This window comes from Canis lupus, chromosome 3 (genome assembly GCF_003254725.2).
Source record: "Canis lupus dingo isolate Sandy chromosome 3, ASM325472v2, whole genome shotgun sequence".
NCBI lineage: Eukaryota > Metazoa > Chordata > Mammalia > Carnivora > Canidae > Canis > Canis lupus.
This window is the reverse complement of record NC_064245.1, coordinates 57,764,781-57,782,541: the sequence shown is the minus strand read 5'-3', so window position 1 is coordinate 57,782,541 and position 17,761 is coordinate 57,764,781. Positions and strand designations below refer to the sequence as shown.

The window sequence follows — 17,761 nt, the reverse complement described above, 5'->3', positions numbered from 1 at the left end:
TATATATATTTTTAAATTGGAGTTCAATTTGCCAAAATATAGCATAACACCCAGTGCTCATCCCATCAAGTGCCCCCCTCAGTGCCTGTCACCCAGTCACCCCCACCCCCCGCCCACCTCCCTTTCCACCACCCCTTGTTTGTTTCCCAGAGTTAGGAGTCTCTCATGTTCTGTTCCCTTTCTGATATTTCCCACTCATTTTTTCTCCTCTCTCCTTTATTCCCTTTCACTATTTTTTTTATATTCCCCAAAGGAATGAGACCATACATTTGTTTTTATTGAAGTTCGATTTGCCAACATATAGTATAATACTCAGTGCTCATCCCATCAAGTGCTCCCCTCAGTGCCTGTCACCCAGTCACTCCGTCCTCCTGCCCACCTCTCCTTCCACAACCATTTGTTTGTTTCCCAGAGTTAAGAGTCTCTCATGGTTTGTCTCCTTCTCTAATTTTTCCCACTCAGTTCCCCTCTTTTTCCTTATAATCCCTTTCACTATTTATTATATTCCCCGTATGAGTGAAATCATATGATGATTGTCCTTCTCCAATTGACTTTCTTCACTCAACATAATACCCCCCAGTTCCATCCATGTCGAAGAAAAAGGTGGATTCATCCTTTCTGATGGCTGAGTAATAATCCATTGTAAATACATATACCACATCTTCTTTATTCATTCATCTGTCAAAGGACATCATGGCTCATTCCACTGTCTGGCTATTGTGGACATTGCTTCTATGAACACTGGGGTGCAGGTGTCCCGGCGTTTCACTGCATCTGTATCTTTGGGATAAATACCCAGGAGTGCAATTGCTGGGTCGTAGGGCAGCTCTATTTTTAACTCTTTGAGGACCCTCCACACAGTTTTCCAGAGTGGCTGCACCAGCTTGCATTCCCACCAACAGTGCAAGAGAGTTCCCCTTTCTCCATATCCTCTCCAACATTTGCAAATGTTTCAAAATATATCACAAAGCCATTGGATTATGTCACAAAGCAGGGAGATGACATAATCCATAATCCAATTCATACTTTTAAGATCACTCTGGCTATGATGCAAAGAATGGGCTGAAGGGAAGAAGGGGTGGAAGCATGGGGGACTGACCCAGAAGGAGTTGCAACAGGACAGGAGAGGTGGCTGGGCTGGGCAGGGGCAAGGCCATCAGGTCCAGTAATGTGTGATTTAACTGGTCTTCCGGGTGGAGTGCTAGTTAGTGTAGGAGCATGTTAGATACGCCCCACCCCAGATCTACTGAATCAGAAAATGTTGGAGGTAAGTGAAGGTTGCAGGTCCAGTAATGTGTGATTTAACTGGTCTTCCAGGTGGTTCTAATGCATGCTTAAGTTTGAGAACCACTGACCTCATACACCTTCTCTATGAGGTCAAGACCTGTTCCCCAGCACATCCATACTTCTATCACTGCTTTATTTGGAAGACCCAGCCTTTACAGAATCAAGACTGGCGTATGGCAGGCACCTAATATCGCTGGTGTAACACTGACCCATAACCATCCCTTGACTCCTGGCTTTTGATCCTTTGCCTTGCATTGACATCACTCCCTAGCAACCATGGCTCACTGCTATTTGTCACTGGAGCTCTACTTTGATAGCAAGGTCCACTGCCATCTCCTGGCCCCTTGTTTTCCAGCCATCTTCGTGGCAGTGTGTTCTGTGGCTGTGCTGCTCTGGTACCGCTGTCCATCCAGCACAACTGCTTTTTCAGTTACTAAGGTTAACAAAGTTTCACTCATGGCCTCCCCTGAGCAAGCCCATAGTTCTTCAGAGCCCAGTTTGTGTTTGGATGATCAGGGAAGTAGGTGGAGAAGGCTCTTAATTGCTTGTCGTTGCCCCACTCTGTGCCCTGTCAAGCCCTGACTTTTGCGCTGCGCCATGGTGAGTACTTGGTGAGCGCTGAGGTACATCTGCGATGATCACATAGGTAATCACTCTCCTTCGGCACTTAGCATGTGCCAGGAACCTACTGCTTGTTCCCCACAATGACCTGAAGAGGTAGAAATTGTTCCTGTCCCCATATGATCAAGAGGAGCCTCAGCGAAATGTACCAAGGATTATACAGCTGGTATCTTGAATCTTGGATTTAAAGCATGGATCAAAATAGTGTATTTGCAGGAAAAAAAAATCAGTTCCAGCAAGGCCAACAGATAAGGGGAAGATTGCCCCTGGAAAGACCACTCCCAAGAGCACCACAGAGGGGGACACAGGGGAACCTGGCTCTGGCAGGAGGTGGATGGAACTGTGTGGGCAGGAGCCTTTATGGTGGCTTCCAGGGGAAGCAGCAGGAGAGGCTGGGTGGGTAAGGAGGTTTAGCACTGATTGCCTAATTTCTCTATGGTCCCTGAGCTCTCCTCCTGGATTCTTAACCTCAGGACATCTGCATTAGAACACAGTCCCTGGCTGCGGGCAGGTGCGGAATAGCTGGGAGTGTGAACGTCTCCTAAAACATGATGCTGGAGTGTGGGCTCTGGAATGGTTGGTTTGCATTTAAAAAGTACACTCCGGAGCCTGAGTCTTGTGCTCTCTCTAGGAATTGGCTGGCCCCGAGAGGGATGAGGAGGGATTATTAGCCTGGCCGGAGACACTGAGAATCGTCTAGCTCGTATGCAACACAGGCGGGACTCAAACTCAAATCTGGGTGGGCCCAGGGATTCTGACTCCAAACTCCAAGGAGTGTTGGGATGGACTTTGAACTGGGGGAGACCTGCATGACTGGTGCCCAGATAGAGCCACTCAAATGGATTTCCACCAGAAGTCTAATTCCGGGGGCTGGATGCAGCCCACCACAGGGCAGTGATGACCACGTGACAGCATTCACCCAGGAAGGCAAGACCAGAGGCATCAAGGGAAGATGTGGAAGGAGGATGGGTCTTTGGGCTGTGACTAAATCCCACAAGTTCCATTTCAGTTGGAACAACTTTCAGGTCCTTGGGGTTTCTGGGAATGGAAATAGTCACCCTGGTCTTAAGAGGTTTTGAGAGAATTAAATCCAAATCCACATACAAAGCTCCAGGCTCATAATAATTATTCAACAAACTTAATTGCCTTCCTCCAGCTCAGGGGGCTAGCACAGGCAAACGTTTTGGCCCCCCTGGTCGGCCCTGGAGAGGCAGGAAGCCCATGGTTATTCTGTAGGTTGGCAGACCAGTGGGGGACCAGCCTTGTGGTCTAATGTCATGTCCTGAGGTTACAAAAACCTGCCATGGGAGCTCAGAACCCAGAGAGAAAGCCAGGAACATAGATCCACTGAGAAAGAAGGAGACAGCTTTTTGAGAAGCTGTGGAGAGGTTTTTAGGGATCTAGCGTTGGCGACAGCAGTCCCATAGAGAGAGGGGGTTCTGACATCAGGATGCTGTCATTAGGAGGCAAGAGAGAATGTAAGGAATTGGCCACTAAGGTGAAGTCTTTCCTGGGGTGTGCTTTCTAAGGGCAGAGGACAATGGGTGACCGGCTGGACTCTCAGCCCTACGTCAGCATCCATTCATCCACCCATGCATTTGACCAACACCTACTAAGCACCTGCTGGGTGTTAATTCTGGTGATCAAAGAATAGTAGCAAACCCAGCGTCCATTCCCAGGGGATTTGAGTCAGCCGCTGGGCCGAACATGTAAATACATACGTCCCCAGGAATTGTGCGTATAGGCTGCCAGGAGAGCATATGAGAGGATGGCTGGTAACCTGGGTATGGGGAAGTTTCGGGAGGAGGTGCCCCTGGGGTCTCCTCTGTGCGTGAAGATGGATGTCCAATGGAAAGAGGACATGAGAACACTATTCAGAGCTGAGGAAACAGCGTGGCTGGCATGCAGAGACATGAACAGGTAAGGCTATTTCAGGGCCTACTGCCCCTTCCTGGTGGAATGCAGAGTTTAGGGGAGGATCAGAAATCAGGGGAGGCCACTGCCCCCATCTTACCATCAAGGAAACTGAGGCTCACAGGCTGTGCTCGCTCAGGGTTGAGCAGGGAGTGAGCAGCAAAATGGAGAGGTAAGCCAATGCTCATTGTCCCCAGGCCCCATGTTACTGCTGTTCTGGAAGAGTCTTTCTACAGCGTGTGTTTTAGCAATTGGTCTAGAAGTCAGTATTTGGAGCTCAGGGTAATTTTCATGTGTGGTTTCAGCAACGGACAATGTAGTTGAACTAAAGAAAGAATCAAGATACAGGTGCAGTTGTATGAAGATCTAGATATACAGGGGAGGCAACTTGTGCCTCTAAGGAAGGGGTGCGTTATTTAGTAAGCCGGCTTATCATTTTCGAAACGTTTACTCATGCTTTACATCTTTCACCAAAATAAGTCTACGTGGGCTGAAGGGCTCAATGTTAAAAACCATGAAACCGTGAAGGTGCTGGCAGGAAATATATGTAAACGTAAAGGGTTTTTCTAAGCCTGGCATCACGCTTGGACCAACTTTGCTAAATACGAGTGCATGTTATAAACGAGACGTAAACGTGCCTGCAGCCACGACAGAGGAACCCGCGCCAGACCTGCTCTTCCCCAGTAAACACGCAGGACATCGGGCAGAACATGAAGAAGGTGAAATTGTTTCCAGGCTTATTATACCCGGGGCATCCACAAATGTGAGGTCAGCAAGAAGGTCACCCCGGGATTCTGCTTGGAGGAACGTTCTGGGCTGTGAGGGAGCAGCTTCGGCCCATCTCTCCTTACATAACTACTCCAAGACCGTCCCCCTGAGGTCTTGGGGACTGTGGTTCCGCTAAACCTGTGGCCCTTACTCTGTGTCCGTGTCACCAACCCCGCAGCAGCATGCGACACGGGTGGCCCATCCTCCTTCAGACCCCCTCCTCTGCTGGCCTCTCTCCTCCTCGCTGGCCTCCACCTCTGCCTCCCTTCCAAGGCCCTCCTCCTTCTATCTGTGGTTTCCTGGGATCAGCACCTGCAGGATGTCGGCTCAGATACCATCTGTGGGCCGAGGGCCCCTGCTTGGATCCTCACAGCCCGTCCCTTCTCCGACATCCCGGCCACAGGTCCCGATGACCGGCTGACACCGCCGTGGCATGAGTGACAGTACCACACATTCACGCAGCCACACATGGCAAGCTTGGTCGTGCTGTCCTCAGCTAGCTGCATTACCAGCTCTCCGGCTAAGAGTAGGCGGGGCCCTCCCCCTCCCCTTCCCTGGCTGTCTGCATTTACCCGGCATCCCCCGCCCCCTGCTGATCCACATTAGGCCCCTCCTGTGTGTCCACCACCTCCCACCTTACTAACTCCATACCCTTCTCTCTGGCATCTCATCCTCGAGTTCATTCTCCATAAGCAAGCGAAGGCATCCACCGAACCAGATGAAATCTGATTATGTCATGTTCTCCAGCTCCCACGGCACATGGTCTAGAACCTGCTGGGTCTGTGGCTCCCCGCTCTATCCCCGCCCACCCCCCCACCCCCCCGTGCTCCCCCTGCCACACTCACCTCCCGCTGAGCCCCAGCCACCTTGCTGTCCCAAGCACACCACACCCATTTCCACTCAGGCCCCTGGCACCTGCTGCTTGCTTGACAGGAATATTCTCCTTATCATCATGTCACCAACCCAGAGTGGTCCTCCCAACCTCCTCGCCAAAATCCCTCCCTGTGGTTCACGTCAGAAGGCATGAAGGAGCTTGTCTTCATTCGTTGGGTGGATTTAATTATTTCACTGAAATCCCTGTAAGTGCTGCATCTTCAGCACCCGGACCAGGGCTGAGCCCAGAGGCCCTCAGGGGATATTTGTGGGAAAAAATGGAGTATTTCTTGATATTTGTATTAAAGGTAAAAAAGAATACAATGCTGTGTAAAGGAAATGTTTCCTACTATAGAAAAGATGTTATTAATGTGGGTTTGGAATGCTCAGTGAACTTACAAATGCCTGCAGATAAACTCCTATAAATTAGCTGGAAATTCTCAGTTGTAATGAAGAACAGCATAAAATAAGATCTTTAGAAACAATACATATAATGATGGTAATAAGCCTTTACATAAACACAGCACAGCACCATCTACATTCATGTTTGCACTGTTGTTCCGGTCTCCCCACATTCGCAAAGATGAGATTTTGCTATTGAAAAGGTGGCTTGGCAAATTGAACACCAATAAAAAAATAAATTTATAAAAAGAAAAGAAAAGGAAAGAAGGAAAGGAAAGGAAAGGAAAGGAAAGGAAAGGAAAGGAAAGAAAAAAAAAGAAAAGAGAAAAGAAAAGAAAGAAAAGAAAAGAAAGAAAAGAAAAGAAAAGAAAAGAAAAGAAAAGAAAAGAAAAGAAAAGAAAAGAAAAGAAAAGAAAAGAAAAGAAAAGAAAGAAAAGAAAAAGTGGCTCGGGTCAGGTTCTGCGGGAGACAGGTGATGGGCAGAGATTCGTTCTCACGGGTCCCCGGGGAGAGTGTGCTGGTCAGCAGCCTGCAGGGGGAAGAAGCGTCCCTCTGGGGGCCCCCAGAGTTGCTGTTCCCCCTGGAGGCAAGGGCGTGGGCCTTTCTGCCTCTGCTGGGAACAGTGTCCAGGGGTAGCTGGCCTCTGGGGGTCAGCGACGTGTGGGGGACTTTCTTCAGCTGAAGGCAATTGCAGGGAGCAGCTCCCCTGACGCTGTCGGCCAGCAGCCCCGGAGGGGCCCCAGGGCAGCACAGCACCATGCAGGGGGACTGTGTTCATCTGTGACCCTGAGAGAGGCACAGAGCCTGGCCTGCCTCCTGGGCCTGCCCTGGGAGCTGGCCCGCCTCACAGGACACCAGGGCACACTCCATGCTCTGCCTGGAGAGCTCAGAGCTGAACACCCAGGAGAGGAGAGGGGCTCTGGCCGCTTCGGAGGACCCACCTTGCCTCCCACCCTGCAGGAGGCCCTGCGAAAACTGGGGACTCTCTTCCTGGGTCCCAGATGGGAACCCAGCTTTGTCTTGGTGCCTCTGCCCTCCTTGGAGTCAATCTGCCACAGAATCAATAAGGAGGGACCAGGAGGGACGGTTGTCCCAGGTGTCCACCAGCTTGGAGAGACACAACGAGAAACATGGGAAACAAATGAAGAAACACAACCGTGTGTAGACAGACAAGCCTACAATGGATAGTTGTGGGGGAGACTGTGGAGGAGGGAACGCAGGGATCCCCTCCCCCTGCGGGAGGCGCAGCCAGCACAGGGCAGCCTTCTCTGCGTCTCCGTGGCCAGGAAAGCTTCCTTCCCGTGTGAAGTGTGCCTGCAGTTAGTTGATTATGGCCCAGAGAGGGTTTGAATGAATCGTAGAGAAACACAGGAACATAGGAACACGGACCAGCCTCAGGGTTTCGGTGACCCACGGTTCCTTAAGGCAGCTGCACTGTAATGTACTCTGCTTCCCTCTCCAAATGCTCAGAAAAACGAGTTTCATCTTCATACTTAACCCTTTTACATTATTAAAGTAATATTTTAAAACTATAATAGTAACTCCTCATGGTTGTGCATCACTTGGAGTTTTTAACAGCTGTGTTTTTAGTGGAGAAGCGAAGTGTGGAAATTGTGTGCAGTGTAGACACAAGAAGTAAGAAGAGAACATACTGTCCTATTGCCATCCACATGTGTGAAGCCTGTTTGTGGGGGGCAGCTGCTGACAGTGGCCCCCTTTGCTGAGGGCTGGGTTTGGGGCTGGGAAATTGGATGAGGCGGTTTTCACCACGTGTCCTTTGATCCTTTCTGAAGGATGAATGATATGAAGGCATTACTATTCAAAAAACATGTTTTAAGGCGGCTTCAGAGTATTTTCCTGTGTCTTCAGGAGTGACGAAAAGAGGCCACTGCCACCCTCGTTTTACAAAGGCAAACAACAGGTGGGACTTGGCCATGGGCTCCTCTCTGCTGGGTCGGGGCTCCCCCTACAAGGCTTTTTGCCTCTGATTTCATCTACATCTGAAGACCTATCTGTCTTGGGAGCCACTCAAACTTCTCAGAGGCAAGCCCAGCTTCACGAGGTGAACTGCTGCAACTTTTATACAATTTTTATGGCATCAAAAGTCTGTTTCCTCAGAGAAAGTCAAAGCAATGTCTGATTCATAAGCAAAGAACAATTTCCTTGAAGTCAATTTGCTTTCTTCGCAGGAGCCTGCTGAATGATGACATTCACTGGGACCACAAAATGCAGAGCCACGTCTCAGGTGGAAGGGTTGGAAGAAATTCAGTGTGAAAGTCTGGTCTCCCTGCACCGCCCCCCGCCCCCCCAGGACAGGTATGAAAAGACCCTTCTGCACACACCTGAATCCACCCCCCTTTCCAGACAGGGCACTTGTGGAAGATTCTATCTTTTCTCATTTCCAGAAACTGGGTCTCCTCCGACCCTGGCTATCCAGATGCGTGCACAGTAGATGCAGCAGGTGGGGGCTGGTGGGGCTGGGCAGTCAGCAAGGAAACTCTTCTCAGTGGAATTCAACTCAAAATGGGCCTCACTGTGAGAAAGTCACTGCTACTTCAATGACACATCTGTGAAATGGAAACAATTCCTTCTTAGGCTCGTTGGAACCATTAAAATGGTGAAGTGACTGGCACAGTGCCTGGAGGAAAGTGTGTTTCACACAGATGCTGCTTCAGGGGACAAGGGCCAGAATTGGGGGTACACGTGTCTCCACCCTCATTTCTGAGATGACTCCCCAGCAGGACAATTGCCAGGAACACCCTGGTCATGCAGCGCCCCTGCTTGAAGGCCTGAGGTGGCCGTGGGCAAGGCTCCACACCAATCAGGGCTGGGGACATGGGAGAGGTGTGGAGAAGCAGGTTTTCTAGCGCCTTCCAGAAGAATTTCTGAGTGTGGGGACTGGGAAAGGGTCACAAGGAGGGTAGAAGCTGGGATTCTGAGGAGGACAAGATTCTAAGGTCACACAGGAGATTATGAGCACCAAACCCTCGTTACATCGGACCAGCTGGCACGCACTGCTCAGGGCCTCCTCACCATCACCTGACAGGCAGATGCTCTTTGCAGTTCTATTTATAGATGGCAGGGTGAGTCAGGCCAGCCAGGGGTCCCCAGGGCCCCGAGGATCCAGTGGGTGTGCTGGACCAGCGGCACTAGCATCAAGGCCAGAGGTGCTGAGACCCCAAGTGGAATCAGGGCCCCGACACAAGTTGGACGCCAGAGGCCAGACCACTGCCTCCTGAAGAGTTAAGGAGACTGTTCTCCTCTTCATCACTTTGGCCAGGAGGGCTGTGTGTGTGTGTGTGTGTGTGTGTGTGTGTGTGTGTGCATTTGCGAGTCTGGGCAGGACTGTGGGCATGTAGGTAAGGGGGGTGTGAGTATGTGCGTGTGTGCATGTGTATGAATGGGAGAGACATATGTGAGTGTAGATTTGTGTATATGTGTATGACTGTGAGTACATGCGAGGTGTGAGTTTGTGTGTGATTGAACATGTGTGTTTGAGTTTGAGGGTGGGAGGCAGTGTGAGCATGGCTAAGGTGAGCGTGAGTGTGTGCATGCACCCTGGACACATGGCTGGGATGCAAACACGTCCCTCTGGAATGCACCCCTGTCTGCAGAGCAGGCGCACTGAGTCAGGCGGGCTGCGAGCCACATGACAGCCTCTGGAAGCTCGTGGGCTATGGTTGCCCCTTCACGTGGCTCCAGACCCCCGGGCACAAGGACGCTCCACGCACCTACCGGTCACCAGTGTGGCTCTTCCACGGGGGGCGGGGGGGGGGGTCCTGGCCCAAAGTGCGTCTGTTCTCTGCATATCTGAGCCTGCAAGGGAGACCCAGGTGCATAGAGTCACATCTCCATGTTTTTGTTCCTAAAATGCAGGTGGTGAGGATCGGATTAGAGACAGAGAGAGAGGAGGGGATGTGCGTTCTCGGGACAGGGAGTATGATTCAGCCAAACACGTCGCATGCTTCGACTTCTCTTGTTTGCCTGTGAAACTGATGTGCTTCATGCACTCTGCAGACATCGCGGCGTCCATCCGCCGTGCCAGGGCCTGTGCGAGCTGCTGGGGCAGAGCCATGCGCCTTCACACACCAGCGCTGGCTGCGAGCTGTCAGGACAGGCACACACGGAACATGTCATTAACCACTGGCATGTGCACTGGGTCGGTGATCGGGGCTCAGATGTTGTCCTGCACGGGGTGGGGTGTAGGTGACCAGGGCCCTTCGATATGCACTTCTTAGGAGTGAGAGTCACCTCTCTGCGCCCAGGGTGTGAGACACCATGCCTTAGAGAGGCCACGGCCACAGGGAAGCATCCCCCATCCACCTTCCCCTCCCGCACCTTCTCCCCCCCTCCCACCACCACCTCCTCCACCTTCATCTCCCAGTCTCCTTCCCATCTTCCCCTCCCCCGACTTCCCCTCCCCAACCTCCTCTTCCCCCACCATTCCTGCCCTCCCCCTCCCCTCCTTGCAGTGAGTGGGCCACAGCGAGCCTCAGCCCAGGATGGGACACACAGGCCTGAAACAGCCCAGGCCCTTGGTCTCCCATCTTATAACTCCAGTTGGCAGGCACCGACCTTCCACTCAGTTAAAACACCTGGGATCTGATGATCTGGCCTCACCACATCCCTCCCCTCCCCCCACGCTCCCCCACCCTTCCCACAAGGGCCAGCTAATCACAGCAGGCTCCCACAATGAGCAGAGCACGGGTCCAAGATCATAGGCGTGCCCGTCTCTGAAGTGGGTACGGTGATTACCGCCAGCTTCTTCTACAGTGACAGGGGCACGGAGGGGTCACATAGCCTGTCTGTGATTATACAGTAGGATTCATGGGGTTTAAAACCACAACATTCTGGAATCGGAACTCTTGCTCGTGTCTGTTCTACTGTGTCACCTTCCAAAGCTTCTCAGATCTCAACACAGTTTCCTCCTCCTGTTCACAGACTTGAAAGCCGGTGTACCTCGGGATCGTGCTGTGAGGACACCGGGCTAACCCCTGTGTTTGCACTGCTACTCACTCCAACGATTTTTATGAAGTGCCAGCTATGCCATAGGCGGGGTTCTGGATGCTGAGAACACAGCAATTTTCCTGCCTTCAGTACAATTCAGGGGAGATGAGAACAGAGACGCCAAAGAACACCTACCATCAGACAGACACAGAGGATGCCCCTCCCTGGGCTCTCACTCACCCTCAGGAAGCAGGTGGCATTGTACTCAGTTCACAGATGCAGACACGGAGGCCAGGAGATATTACTAAGTGCATCTGAAGTCACATGGGCAACACCTTTGAACTGGACTTCATTTTGGGATAAATCCAGATCTGACTCTGAAGCCAAAGTTCTTAACCAGGCTGCACCAGGGCCACTGTCAAAGGAAATAGACTTTCATTTGTAGTCTATTTCCCCCTGTCCCTCTTTTCCCCCCATCTTCCCATGAGACACGGTCAAGGGTGACAGAATGGGGTCTGAGGGCTGGGGTGGGGGTAGAACCCTGGGGTCACTTCCTGAGGCCACCCGGCCATGCTCCTGCCCGTCCTGTCCCAGGAGGCCAGTCCTTCCCCCGCTTCAGTCCCATTCTGAACGAGATGGTCACACAGAAGTAAGTCACCGAGTCAGTAAAATGTCCTCTCTGACACCAACACTGCTTTGGTGTGTTTTTTCCCTCCTCTTGTACTAACAAACGTGTTCATGTAAAGACAAAAAAGAAAACCAAGCGATCTGTCACAGTCACACCTTCTCTCCTGGCCTCCATAATGAATGGTAGTGCTTAGAGTTAATCAATCACTCCCGTAACTGTCCTTGGGATGCCTCGCTTGCAAAGGGCCCCAAGCCCAGGCCCTGGAGTTTGCTGCTCTCACAGACTGCCTGTGCACTCGTGTAAACCCCGTGTTCCTGGTGCTCGCCAAGCACCTGCAGCAGGCGCCCAGCGGCTGGTCCTGGTGATCCTGTGGTCCTCCCACACCCTGGGGGATGCGCCGTCTCATTGGGCTGTGGGCAGGAGGGGTCTGCAGGCTGAGAGGACACTGCTTGTGGGGAGCAGGGCTGTGATGTGAACCTAAACCTGTGTCTCGGGGCCTCCCCACTAATCTTCTGCATCCTAGCTGATGTGACTATCTGGTCCTTAAAGATTCCATCCATATCCTCACCCAATGTTTGCAAGGTTGTTCTCCAAATCCTCAGATCTGAATTCCTGCCATTGGCCTTGTCCTTACCAATGGGACTGAGACAACCCATCCTACCACACGTTCAAATCAGACTCTGTGAGCCCAGAGGCCTCCTCAAGGTCTCTCGAGTCATCTTTCTGCAGAGCCTTACACGTCCCCCACACAGGAGGCAGCAAGACAGTAGTCAGCACACAAAGAAATTCGGCCTATAAACCAGATTCATTTATTGTGCTGTTCCTGCCGGAGACGAGATGCTGCACGGCCCCATGTGATGGAAACCAGGCCGTGTTTTGAAGGAAATCGATGAGATGATCTGTGTGTCACACAATCCCTCCTTGTCCTCACAGCACAGAGGCCAGAGTGGGTCGAAGGGGACTCAGAAACTGTCTCTGTGTACCTCGTTCAACCAGGTTAAAGACTTCCCTTGTATCCGCCATCGATTTGTTCTGGAAGCCAATGCAAAGGAACCCAAATGAATTGTCAACACATCCCCAACTGATGTGGTTTTAACTCTTAGACAGATAGGATCACAGTGAATTTCAATGAGCTTGACTTTGCCTGGATGGCTGGTGTGTGGAATTGGCCGGCTCCAGGCTGAGAGAAATTCTGTGTGCTCATGGTCATGGGGGTGTGAGCCTGTCATTCCAGTATACGCATCGGCAGCTGGTGGGGCCTCTGGATCTCCTGGAGCCTGTGCCTCTTAGATCTCGCCCTCTACTGCATCCAAAACTCAGCCAGACAACGTCACCTTGCTCTCAGGTGACACTTCCATGCATAGGGACCCATGCTTGTCTTCATGAGATCAGCTGCGGGAACATCGTACAAGGAACTGAAATGATACATAAGCAATGGGACTTCTTCAGATTTGACTTTTCAGTTCAAGGTTCTGCATGCATCTGGGATCCCAGGGACAGGACCTGAGAATTGGAGGCACATCCTGTGGCATCACAGTGTCTGCTGTGGGTGGTCATAGGGAGCCAGGCTGTGAGGATGGTGTGGACTGTGGGTGATGAAGGCCTTGTATATTGGCCCAATGAGTTTGAGTGTCATTTGCTGGGTGATGGGAGCCCCTGATGGTTATTGAGAGAGACTATCCTTGCACAAGCACTCTGGTGGGTGGAACACAGGACTGGGATGCTCTGGCATGGACAGGGTGTCTATGAACTTGGTCCTGTGTGGCTCCCAGTGGTCACACCGCCTACATTTGGGAGCGTTTCCACAGCCACAGAACCAAAGACCCACGCACTTGGAAGAAGCCTCAGATCAGGTGCTCCATCCCATCCCTGTGTCTGACAGCGTCCAGAGTGAGGGTCACTCATCTGCAGTGAGCCAGAGCCCACAGCCCCGGCCACCCTGCATGCTGGAAGGTTCTCTCCCCTGTTGCCTCAGACCCTGGGTCCCTACCGTGTGCACAGAATGGTCCCACAGAACAAGTCCCATAGCTATAAATGAGACGTCCGTAGCTGTCACTCAGGAAGGCAGCTTCTGGTTCCTGCAGCAGTTAATCTTATGTGTCACCTTGACTGGGCATGGGGTGCTCAGACGATTGGTTGGCTGTGACCCTGTGTGCGTCCAGGAGGGTGTTTTTGGGTGGGATAAACATGTGATTCGGCAGATGGAGTGAAGGCCTGGCTACTCCTGCCCGCCCGCTGGGACACAGGTCTCCCACCCTTGGACCCCACTGAATCTACTTTTCTTGGGTCAGGGCTGCTGACCTTCAGACCAGAACTGGCAGCGAGTGGCAGTTTTCCTGGCTGTCCAGCTTCCTGGCTGTGCACGTGGGATGTCCTCACTGCCATAAACCCACGAAATAATCCCTTATGAGAAATTTCTTTTTTATATCATAAATATAAACATCAATATCTCTATCCTACAGGTTCTATTTCGCTGAAGAACCCCGACTAGCAGGGTTTCTCTTCCCATCCTGGTTGGTTTCCTGCATGTTTGCCAACGGCCTTCACAGAGTATGCGTCAGGCAGGCCAGACGGTGCTCCAGGCCCCCTGATCCCTGCAGAGCAGACGCGCCCTCCCCTCTCAATTTGAGCTGAGTCTCTCTAATGCGGTCACAGTGGGATCGACCTCCGATCCCATTTTCTCCGCGGAGCCTCAGAGAGAGGCAGGATTTGGCTCAAGGTCATACAACAAAGTCAATGACAGTCTGAATGTCTGCTATGAGTGAAGCAGGATTTCAAGTCTGTGTTCTAGTGGAGTCTACACTATAATGAGCTCTAACCATCAAACCTTAGATGCTAGGTCCTCTGACTGAGTCGTCCTACCTGTCCTGGAGGAGCCCTGCAGGTGGGCGGTGGTCCTCTTCCCACCCGCTTGCTTTCCTGCAGCCCACCCAGGATTGGCCATGACCTGGTGTTACCACCTCCTGCATGCCAGGAACCCAAAGGTGAACGAACGTGAGTGAGTGAACAGTCAGACCATGTCCGTAAGTGTCAGAACTCGGCCCGTCAACTCCCCGACCATACGGTCTGCGCTCTCACACCAAGTGGGCAACTGCAACCCCGACCCTGCGTCCACTCACGCTGTGTAGCCCCAGCCCCGACCTCGTGCTGTGCCTCTCACACCTGCACCGTGCGACTCTCATTCTGGACCTGGCTTTAGGACTTCACAGTTTTTTTATATGACAAGGTTAAGCAGGTCAGGCTTGGACCAGCTCTTACAATGGTGTTATCAGCAGCTTTTGTCATTCAGAAGGGCGGCAAACCATGCCCAGATACCCCCACGACCTTGAGAATTCACCTCCCTCCTCTGGAACTCAGTTTCTCTATTCAAAACAAATAGGGCACCTGGGTGGCTCAGCGGTTGACTGTCTGCCTTCCGCTCAGGTCATAATCCTGGGGCCCTGGTATCGAGTCCCACATTGGGCTCCCTACAGGGAGCCTGTTTCTTCGTCTGCCTGTGTCTCTGCCTCTCTCATGAATAAATAAAATCTTTAAAAAGCAAACATACAAATAAACAGTAACAATAAACAGCATGAGGTGACTTCACTTGAGAGTCAGTGAGTTCCCTCCGAATTCTCACATTCCACGGTGTAGATAGGATTTCTGGAGATACTTTATGTCCACCAGGGATTGTATGTGGCAAGACACCCATCCTAGATACTTTGAGGTCTTGCACGACACTCGAATCTTCTAGCCATCGGGCTTGGGAAAACGGAAATATCATTATTTTACAGCATCCTCCCAGGAACAGAGCTGCCAAATATGCAGGTGCTCAGACTCCAGCACCAATGCACTCACTGTTGCTCACCAACTCCCGTGCAATACGGAGACAGAAGACATTCTCAGGCACTCATCTGAACGGGGAAAAGGTGAATTGCCACATTGCCCAAATTCAGAAGCATTTTTCTTTGTCCTCTCTTGGATCTCATTTCCAGGTCACACTATTACAGATTTAAATAGAAAGCCCAGAGGTGCCAGGGAAGAGTGAGAACAGAAGCCAGAATGGCAGGAGGGGCCCACGATTCAGTAGTAGATTTATTAACTAACACACAGAAAAGACACTGATTTATAAATGATCTTGAGGATCAGCAGTTAAGACTGCTGCCTGCATTTTTAAATTAATGTTTAATTACATGCGAAATTCTTAATTACACATGCATTCCCTAGTTACACTAGCAATTCAGTAATACATGTCCCCTCCTGAGACATGAAGCCTGACCCCAGGCAAGGCTCAAGCCCTCGTGGGGCCACCGGCATCCTCTCCCCACCGCACGACATCATGTGGTTTAGCAGCATATGGTTGTTCCTGACTGTTCAACTGCGTGTGACATTTCACTCCACACCTAAGTGTCGCTCAGTGAACTCCAGTCTCTGTCCCAGTCCCCACCCAAACCCCACAAACGTCGGTCTCAGTGCTCCACTCTGAGCCCCACCTCTGCCTCAGTGAACGTCTCGGCCCGCGTGGAACACGCTGCCCTCAGGAGTGGCTGTACTCCTGTGCGGTCCCGCTGGTTCTGGGTCTAGTGCCAACACTCTGTTCCCAGACTCCTCGGCTACCTCCTTGTTTTAACTTACACATCATTAGTTATGAGAGTCGAGCATCTTTCCCTCTTTCTATGTATGTTTTCTATTATTATTATATGATCATTTTTACTTTGAGTTATTTTTGTGTTTTTAATTTTTTTAGGAATACTAATTTTTTCCCTCATATTTGTCACAAACATATTCTCCAAGGTTGTAGACATTGTGTCCCTTTACCCCTTAATATTATAGTGTGTGTTTCCTAAGAATAAGGATGTCCTTTCATGTAACCAACATGCTGATGTTAAATTCAAAAACTTTTCCACTGAGGATATAATTATACTTCATCCACCATCACATTCCAGTTATTTCCTTGTCCCAATACTGTTTGTAACAGCGTTCTTTCCCTGCAATGCACAGGGTGCCAGGGTGCACTAGCACCTGGCTCCAGGGTCCCAGGCAGACCGGGCACAGCCACATGCCGCCACCAAGATCAAAGGCAGAGATACCATGGCCATGTGGATGCAAGTCCCTTCCCCGGCCAGCTCCTGCCCACTTGTTCCAGCTCATCTCACCCCTCTCTCCCTGCCCACCTGGTTCCGGCCACCTGAGCCACTTCCAGGCCCTGTACACATGCCTCTTGCTTCACTCTGGGCCTCTGCAAACCCTGATCCCTTTCCTTGGTCCCCTCCCCACCTCCAGATCCCACCTGACCTTCAGAACCTGGTTCGAATGACTTCCTCTTTAAGAAACTCTCCTTACCCCTGAAGCTTGGTGGCCCCCCACGACATCCTACATGACCCCTCCATCTGCTCCTCTGGGTCACTTGCCACACTGAGTTGAAGTGGACTGTCTCCCCCACTGGACTATGGACTCCCTGGAGGCGGCAGCTGAGTTCATGGACAAAGCACCTGTACCCATGACCATCCTGGCATGTGGTAAATGCCGAGTTCCTGTTGGATTCCCATTCTCCTTCCCTATGATGAAACAAGCCTTCAGGAGAGTGTCAAGTGAAGGAGAAGGTGCTCCACCCAGCAGGCTGCTACAGCTGACCCTTGGGAGAAGGAACTCGGGGACTCGTGGGGATGCCCCAGAGCCCCAGTCTGCAGACATTGCTTGATGGAGCGAGCCAGTCCCCCTTCACCCCCTTTTGTTACTCTTTCTCACCTGCATGGAAGGGGACCTCCACTTCCAGGGACTGGGACTAATACAGCCTACTTTAGCCTTTACCGGACTCCTAACCCTATTCGGCCAAGCGTCCCTTGTTCCTTTCCCTTGTGGCCCTGAGGACAAAAGCTTTGCCAAGTTGCACTGGTGTTCTGTTTATGGTCCCAGCGGTCTCCCTGCCTTAACCACTCTAAGAACAACAGACTGACCCTCTGATCAACACTAATTCTTCCAGAAGAAATACTCAGTAATTACTGGTGAATGAATGAACCTCTGTTTATTATCAGATCATCCTTGGTACTCACTTTGGCTTCGGCCACCTAGGAAGTGAACATTTCCTGTTTCCCACAATGCCACAGGTACGTAAAGTAATCCAGACCAACAGCAGATTGTGAGAATTAATATCTCATCTGGGAAATAATAATCCACATTAAGTTATAGAATTGCAAAATGTTAGTTCTGAAGGATAACATGATCCTGCTGTAATAATCACCACTGTCTGCTGAAAGAAAAAGTAAAGGAAGAAAAAGATTGGATCCTCTACATTTCCCTGCTGGATGTGGGCATGTCCCCAAGGCCCCAGCTGGAAGACAA

The 17,761-nt window shown here is 51.2% G+C and overlaps 1 long non-coding RNA gene across 2 annotated transcripts; it reads left to right on the top strand.

Moving 5' to 3' along the window:
• The first annotated feature begins 1,045 nt into the window (after positions 1-1,045).
• Positions 1,046-11,745, top strand: LOC112653896 (uncharacterized). 2 transcript variants are annotated; one of them, XR_003132608.3, is made up of 5 exons: positions 1,046-1,267; positions 3,638-3,828; positions 8,055-8,181; positions 9,742-10,024; positions 10,807-11,745. It is a non-coding gene; the product is annotated as an uncharacterized LOC112653896 (long non-coding RNA). The 2 variants fall into 2 exon arrangements; XR_003132607.3 differs by lacking the exon at positions 3,638-3,828 and having other exon boundaries at positions 10,807-11,740.
• The last annotated feature ends 6,016 nt before the right edge of the window (positions 11,746-17,761 follow it).